This window comes from Chlamydotis macqueenii, chromosome 1, assembly GCF_036417535.1.
Source record: "Chlamydotis macqueenii isolate bChlMac1 chromosome 1, bChlMac1.mat, whole genome shotgun sequence".
NCBI lineage: Eukaryota > Metazoa > Chordata > Aves > Otidiformes > Otididae > Chlamydotis > Chlamydotis macqueenii.
Genome location: NC_141556.1, coordinates 211,775,996 through 211,782,854, shown reverse-complemented (window position 1 = coordinate 211,782,854; position 6,859 = coordinate 211,775,996).

Here is a 6,859-nt window from a genome sequence, read left to right as displayed (position 1 = left end):
AATGTTTCCAGGGATGGGGCATCCACCACCTCTCTGGGCAACCTGGGACAGTGCTCCACCACCCTCAGTGTAAAAAACTTTTCCCTAATATCTAATCTAAATCTATCTCCCTCTGTTTTAAAGCTATTACCCCTCATCCTATCACAACAGGTCCTACTGAAGAATTTCTCCCCATCTTTCCTGCAGCCCCCTTTAGGTACTGGAAGGCCGCTATCAGGTCTCCCCAGAGCCTCCTCTTCTCCAGGCTGAACAGCCCCAGCTCTCTCAGCCTGGCCTCACAGGAGAGGTGCTCCAGCCCTCTGATTGTCTTTGTGGCCTCCTCTGGACCCACTCCAGCTGGTCCATGTCCTTCTTGTGTTGGGGACCCTAGAATAGTACTGCAGGTGGGGTCTCACCGGAGCAGAGTAGATGGGCAGAATTCCCTCCCTCAACCTGCTGCCCGTGCTCCTCTTTATGCAGCCCAGGATGCAGTTGGCTTTCTGGGCTGCAAGTGCACATTGCTGGCTCATGTTGAATTGTTCATTCACCAGCACCTCCAAGTCCTTCTCCTCAGGGCTCCTCTCAATCCCTTCATCCCCCAGCCTGTATTGATACCAGGGGTTGCCCCAACCCAAGTCCAGGACCTTGCACTTGGCCTTGTTGAACCTCATGACATTCATATGTGGCCACTTCTTGAGCTTGTCCAGGTCCTTCTGGATGGCATCCCATCCCTCAGGCATGTCAATCGCACCACTCGGCTTGGTGTCATCCACGAATTTGCTGAGTGTGCACTCAATCCCACTGTCCATGTCATTGATGAAGATATTAAATAGTATTTGTCCCAATACAGACCCTTGAGGGACTCCACTCATTACTGTTTTCCACTTGGACACGGAGCTGTTGACTGTAACTCTTTGGACATGGCCATCCAGCCAGTTCCTTATCGGTCTAGCGGTCTATCTGCCAAACCCACATCTCTCCAATTTAGAGGTAAGAATGTTAGGGGGACCGTATCAAAGGCCTGACAGAAGTCTAGTATAGAATTAGTACAGTACATTACTACGTATGCTATACCAGTTGCAGTGTACGCTGTATGAATATTAGTGTTAGTAATAGCAGTAATACTTATATTGGTAAAGTACATATAATTGTATGGCCTATAGTGTTACACACACCTCCGCCCAAGGAGAGCCCACAGCGAGGTCCTCAGCTCCGGGTTCAGCATCCCAGACATGCTGCAGATGTGAGAATTCATTACTCTTGTCTAAAAAAGGGAGTTACAGGGGCTGTACTGTAGGGAGGTGTCTTTCCCCAGGTGTCTTTCTTTTTTTTTTAAGTAGGTATAAGTGTCTTGAAGGAGAAAGTTGAACTTTTAAGTCTGGGGAAACATATTTTTTCTTGTGCGTAGGTTTTATGTGCGTGATTTGGTGTCCTGAGCTGGGGCTCACAGGTGCCGAGCTGCTGATAGGCGAGGAAGGCGGCATTTGCCCTCACCCTGCACACACCAAAGTGTATCCCTGGAGCAGATATATAGTATGAAATTCACTTCAACAGCTGAAAAACACACAACTTGGGTTCTGGTATGAGGAAAAACCCCTAACTACATCCTAAATGCCCTCATTGCACAGACAGGACACCTGAAGCTGTAGGAGATACTTGGCAAGACACTGGGCAGATGCTCTGGAAGCTTTAAGGGTGCTGCATAATTCAGCTTGATCAGGTCATTAATTCCCCCTTTCTCTCTCCACTCTGAATCCACGCTGAAAGTCACCAATGAGAGATGTCTTTTTATTACCATTCTTTTATTTTCCCGTCGCTTTCCCGCCGCATATACAGTACTTAAAAATGAGATCACCTTCACATCGGGCATGTACCATGTTTATTAACAGCAAAAAAAGTATTATCTAGGCTTCACTCAAGACCAATTTACAGGATAAATAATTGTTTCAAATTACTTAAAAAAACCAAACAACAAAACCCCAAAGAATAAATTAATAACTTAAGTGATTAGCTGTCCACAGTGATTTGAAAACTTAATAACCATTCAAACAGTGACACCACAAGAAGACACATACTGTACAGTTTGCCACAGATTACTCTTGTCCCTCCTTCTACAAATGGAAAAAAAAAAATACTCCTTTTTAAGAACAGTCATAGGTTTTGAAACACACACAAAACATCCCTGCGAATAGGCTACCGACGTAACGGCTTCAAAGCCAGGGCTCTGATCCCCTCTTCGCAGCAGGTTAAGAAACAAGTGGAGAACACTACCCTAATTTGGATGGGTCTCTTCCCACGCAACGATGCCTAAAGTCAACAGGGACCTGTTGACTTCGCCAAGGGCTGGGTTGAGTGGGACATAACTACTCTAAAGGTTTGGTCCTAACCCTATGGATTCATTGCTGGGCTCCCCACGGAGCCCAGGATGCTGCTCCCTTCCACTCTCCATGATGTGCTTTGGCCACCACGTTCAAAGGACTCTCAAACAAAATGTGGTATTTTCAGGGTCAATGTGGCAGCGGAACGCTGAAACTGTGCAGAAGTATTTTCCCCTACCCCCCTCACTCAGGAGAAAATCCTGACAATATTTTTCCGCCTTGGTAATCAAGGATGAGGGGGTTTTAATGAATTTTGCAGAATGGGATGTGCAATGTCATGTGTGATGCTGGGCATGACAATTGAGTAGCACCACATGCCACCCAGCCGTTGCATGCAGACCCAAACCAGCTCTTTGCATTATTAAATGTCAATTCATTACACCACATGACACATCTGTGAGGTGGGGAAATAAGTATGAAAATCTTCATTTCACAAGCCGGAGAGAAAGCGAGATACAGAGAGTTTAAATGAACCCCCTCGTCTCACCTGAAGATCAAGTGTGGTGTCACCCAATGAATTACAATAAAAACCATGACTTCTTATCTCCTGGTCTTGGGCAAACCTCTGCCATATAGTCAACCCACTGGCCTACAAATGCACCCATCACACGTTAGCAATGGGCTGCACTGAAAATTAAGAGCCTGCTGATCGGAAGCAAGTCTATTGAGAAGCTCTTTTAGTTCAAGAGATAGAGCCATCTGACCCAGCTCCTGCTCCAGATGTTGCTGGCTGGTGCTGAAATTCGGACACCACATGCCAGGATCGGATGGCCGTGGGTTGGTGGGTGGAGAGCTGTTTGGTGACACCTTGCTACATATCAGCTTTTCTCAAGAGCAGCCACTGAAGTAACAACCTGATTAACAGTAGAACTCTAGGAATTGCAAACAAGGAGATAAAATTGCGACTACAAGGATGAGACACCAAGGACGAGCTGATGGAGGGATGACCTGCTCCATGCCATGGAGAAATCATAACCAAAAGGTGCACATCTCTACCTGCAAGTGCCTCATTAACAGTCACAAGATCATTGCATACACGTGGGCAGGTTGATGCTTTCTGAGCAGAGAAGAGAAGCACGCAGACACGCAGAGTCACCAAGGGCCATAAACTGGTGTATTGGCCCTTGTGATTTGATGGTGGCCTGGTTCCTCTGATGGCTTTCTGGTGGTCACGCATGTCCTCTGGCTCAGTCCTTGGCTGGGGTAGGGGTTAGGCTCTACTCTCCACCCTTTCCCTTACAAATGGGGTTCTCCACAGACACAGCCCCACTGCACTGGTCTCGTCCAGACAACATCCCTCCAGTGGGACGCACAGTGCGGCTGTCAACTTTTACATGGAACAGCAACGTCACCAGGTGGGAAAACACTGATACAATGCAAGCATGACTTGAGGAAACCATTCCCTTATTCCTCTCCTAGGCCAGGAATATCAGACCAGGGAGATATTTTAAAAATCTTCCTACCAAAGCCCATCACCAGTTAAGACCTGGGCATGGCTCTGCCCCTCCCAAGGAGCCATACTCAGTGGATGGCTGAAAGCAGACAACTTTTCACGGTATGGTCAAGGGACTGGGACCCCAGCATGCAGGGACCTGCGTGAGATTCCAGAGAGGCCTAGGTCCATGTCTACCATAAGAAATTTAGAGGTTCAAGCTGCCCCCCAGTTGCTTGGACTGCGTGTCTGTATCCTGGATGACTTGGCCTGGGCCAGCCAGTCCTCTCCCAGGTGCAAACAATGGCCCCAGTGTGGATTAGGCCACCTTGCTGGCGGGTATGGCCTTAGGGGCTGAGCTGTGCCTTGCCACTTGGCTTCATGGCTGGAGAAGAGGCCCTGGCACTGTCTAGGATGCTACAGGACTCTAGGTACTGCCTTTGGGCCCTTCCCTCACATGGAGGAGTTCCCACACAGCCCTGGCAGCAGAGAGTCTCAGGGTAAATCGGGGGGAAAGATGTCTCTAGTCTCACCCCCTGCTCCAAGCAGGGTCAACCATGGGGTCTGACCTCCTCGCTCAGGGCCTGATCTAGTCTGGTGTTGAAAAGCTCCAAGGATGGAGATGGCACAACCCCCTGGGACACCCTGTGAAGCCATGCCACTGCTGCCCCACGATCAGCCCAAGGAAGCCCCAGAGCAAGTTGTCCCCCAGCATGGCCAGATCCCCACCACCCTTCTAGTAGGGCTTCTTCTGCCCAGGTCAGTAATGGGCACACGGTCTGGGGCTCCCTGAAAGCCAGAGTGCTGAGGCATCATGTTGTTGGGCAGGATGACCCCTTCAAGGGCAAAGGGTTCTGGATAAGTCCCAAAAGTGATGGGAGCTCCCCTCCCACCAGTGCCTTTACTGAGCAAAAACCCACTCTACAACCCACAAACCTTCCCTGTAGATCTGACTTGAGACCCATGCCAAAGGAGGACATGGTGAGGATCAAGACTCAAATCTTGCTGGCAAACACTCTTGCCTTCACTCCTCCCAAACTCATGTTCCCTGGCCCTGGGTCCAAACCCATCCCAGTTATCCCCCAGTCAACCCAAGCCTTAGCTACCTTTTTGTTCTGGCTCCGGATCTGGCCCTGTCTGCCAGAGACTCAGATTTTCCCTGGCATAATCTGCACTCACACACATTTTCTTTCTCCAACTTGAGACCAACCCTGAGCCTGGCATCCATTTAGAGCTGGGAATTTTTTTCTCACCGAACACTCAAATGTCAGTTCAGAGAAAATCAGCGCCAAGGCAGCTCACACATCTCACCAAACAGAGGAACCATGAGCAGCAGCTGCAGACTCACAGCAAAGGATGCACACTTTTGGAGACTTCTGCCTTTAAAACCCCCAACTGAACCATTTTAAAGCTCAGGAGAGCTTTGATCTACGGCCCTGGTACTTCTTAAAACTAAATATTGAGGTCATTATGCTTGTCCCACAGACAACCCTTCTCCATGAGAGACACACACATATGCAAGCACATTTCTTTCCTTAAATGAGTCCGTAGAACTGAAGAGCAGGCTCTGACATGAAGACTCAAGCCATTTTCATTGCAATTCAAATGAATCACTTGGAATGTTCTCAGCTTCCTAAAATACCTATTTCTAACAAAAGAGTCACTCATACTTGAGCATCCAAGTATAGAGTGGATGTGATATAAACTCGATGCCTTCAGGACAAGGTTCTTGGTAGTCCGTCTAATTAAACCAGCTGCTTTTCAATATGGTTTAAGACTAAATACTGCACAAACATTAATCATCAGGGACTGCTGAAATCAGCACAGGAATGACTATTTCCATTGCAGCCACTGATTAGTTAACGGCTTTTGGAAGGGGTTGATGTAGTCATGTCTTATGGCAATGAACGGAGTCCATGGGCTGCTACTTAGTTTGAGGGGCCATTTGCTTGGTGCTTAAGCAGAAAAAAAAATATGGAGGGGTATATCTGCTTCTGGGAGAACACAGACCTCACCACTAAGTAGGGAGGGACCAGCAACATAGATGCCCCATCCCTGGAAACATTCCAGGCCAGGTTGGATGGAGCTCTGAGCAACCTGATCTGGTTGGAGATGTTCCTGCTCCTGGCAGGGGGGTTGGGCTGGGTGGGCTTTGAAGGCCCCTTCCAACCCAAACCATTCTGTGATTCTTGGTCCTTTGGAAGAACTAGGTTTTCCAGTACCACGAAGGGCTTTTCCAATCTTAATTAACTCTTTGGATTAAATGTGGGAGCGGGCACTGGATGCACCTAATCCCAGCACAGAAGCACAGGGCACCGACTCAGCAAAATGCATCCCAACCCATTGTGTTGTGTCTCAAGCCATGGCACCATCAGAAATGACTACTGCTACTGCTTCCCCCTTGCCTGCCCATTTTCTGGGGACTTTTGGGACTTGTTGAGCTATTTGTCTCCCAGGTGGAGAAAAAGACTCAATCTGAGCATGGTTTATCACTTGATTTCTCCAGGCTTTTGGTCCGGTTCAAGATTTTTTTTGCCCTGGAGCTGGGCTCACCTTCATCTTGAGAATAGTTGCACTGTTCTTCTGAGACTGACCCAAAGCAGCACAAAGGGCTATTTCCAAAATTGCTGCTGCAATCCACCCCAGAGGTGGCTGTGTTTTAGCGTGAGGGGAGGAGCACAGCAGAATTTTGGCAGGGAAATACATTCAGCGCGCACCATAACCTTTCTCCCCCAACCTCGCCTTCCTTTGTGGCCGCCTAACAGTTCAGAGGATGAAACAGGAAAAAATCATCTTCCCCACTTGAGTCACATTTGCTTTTCAGTGGGGATGGGGAGCTCCCTCCCAGCTGGGTGAACGCACACTTCAGTGGGCCAAATGTTTAATCTCCCCTGAGAGGCAGTGATGAAAGGGTCTATAGAAATATGAAGCACTGCACTCCAGTCTCCATTTCATTATCTCACCACGCAAGCGTGCAAGCCCCCAACGAGAGGCAAAGGCCCTTCCAGGCTGTAACACACTCCCTGACCTTCAGAAGCATCTGGCTGTGCTAAATCTTCCCCTTTGGGTC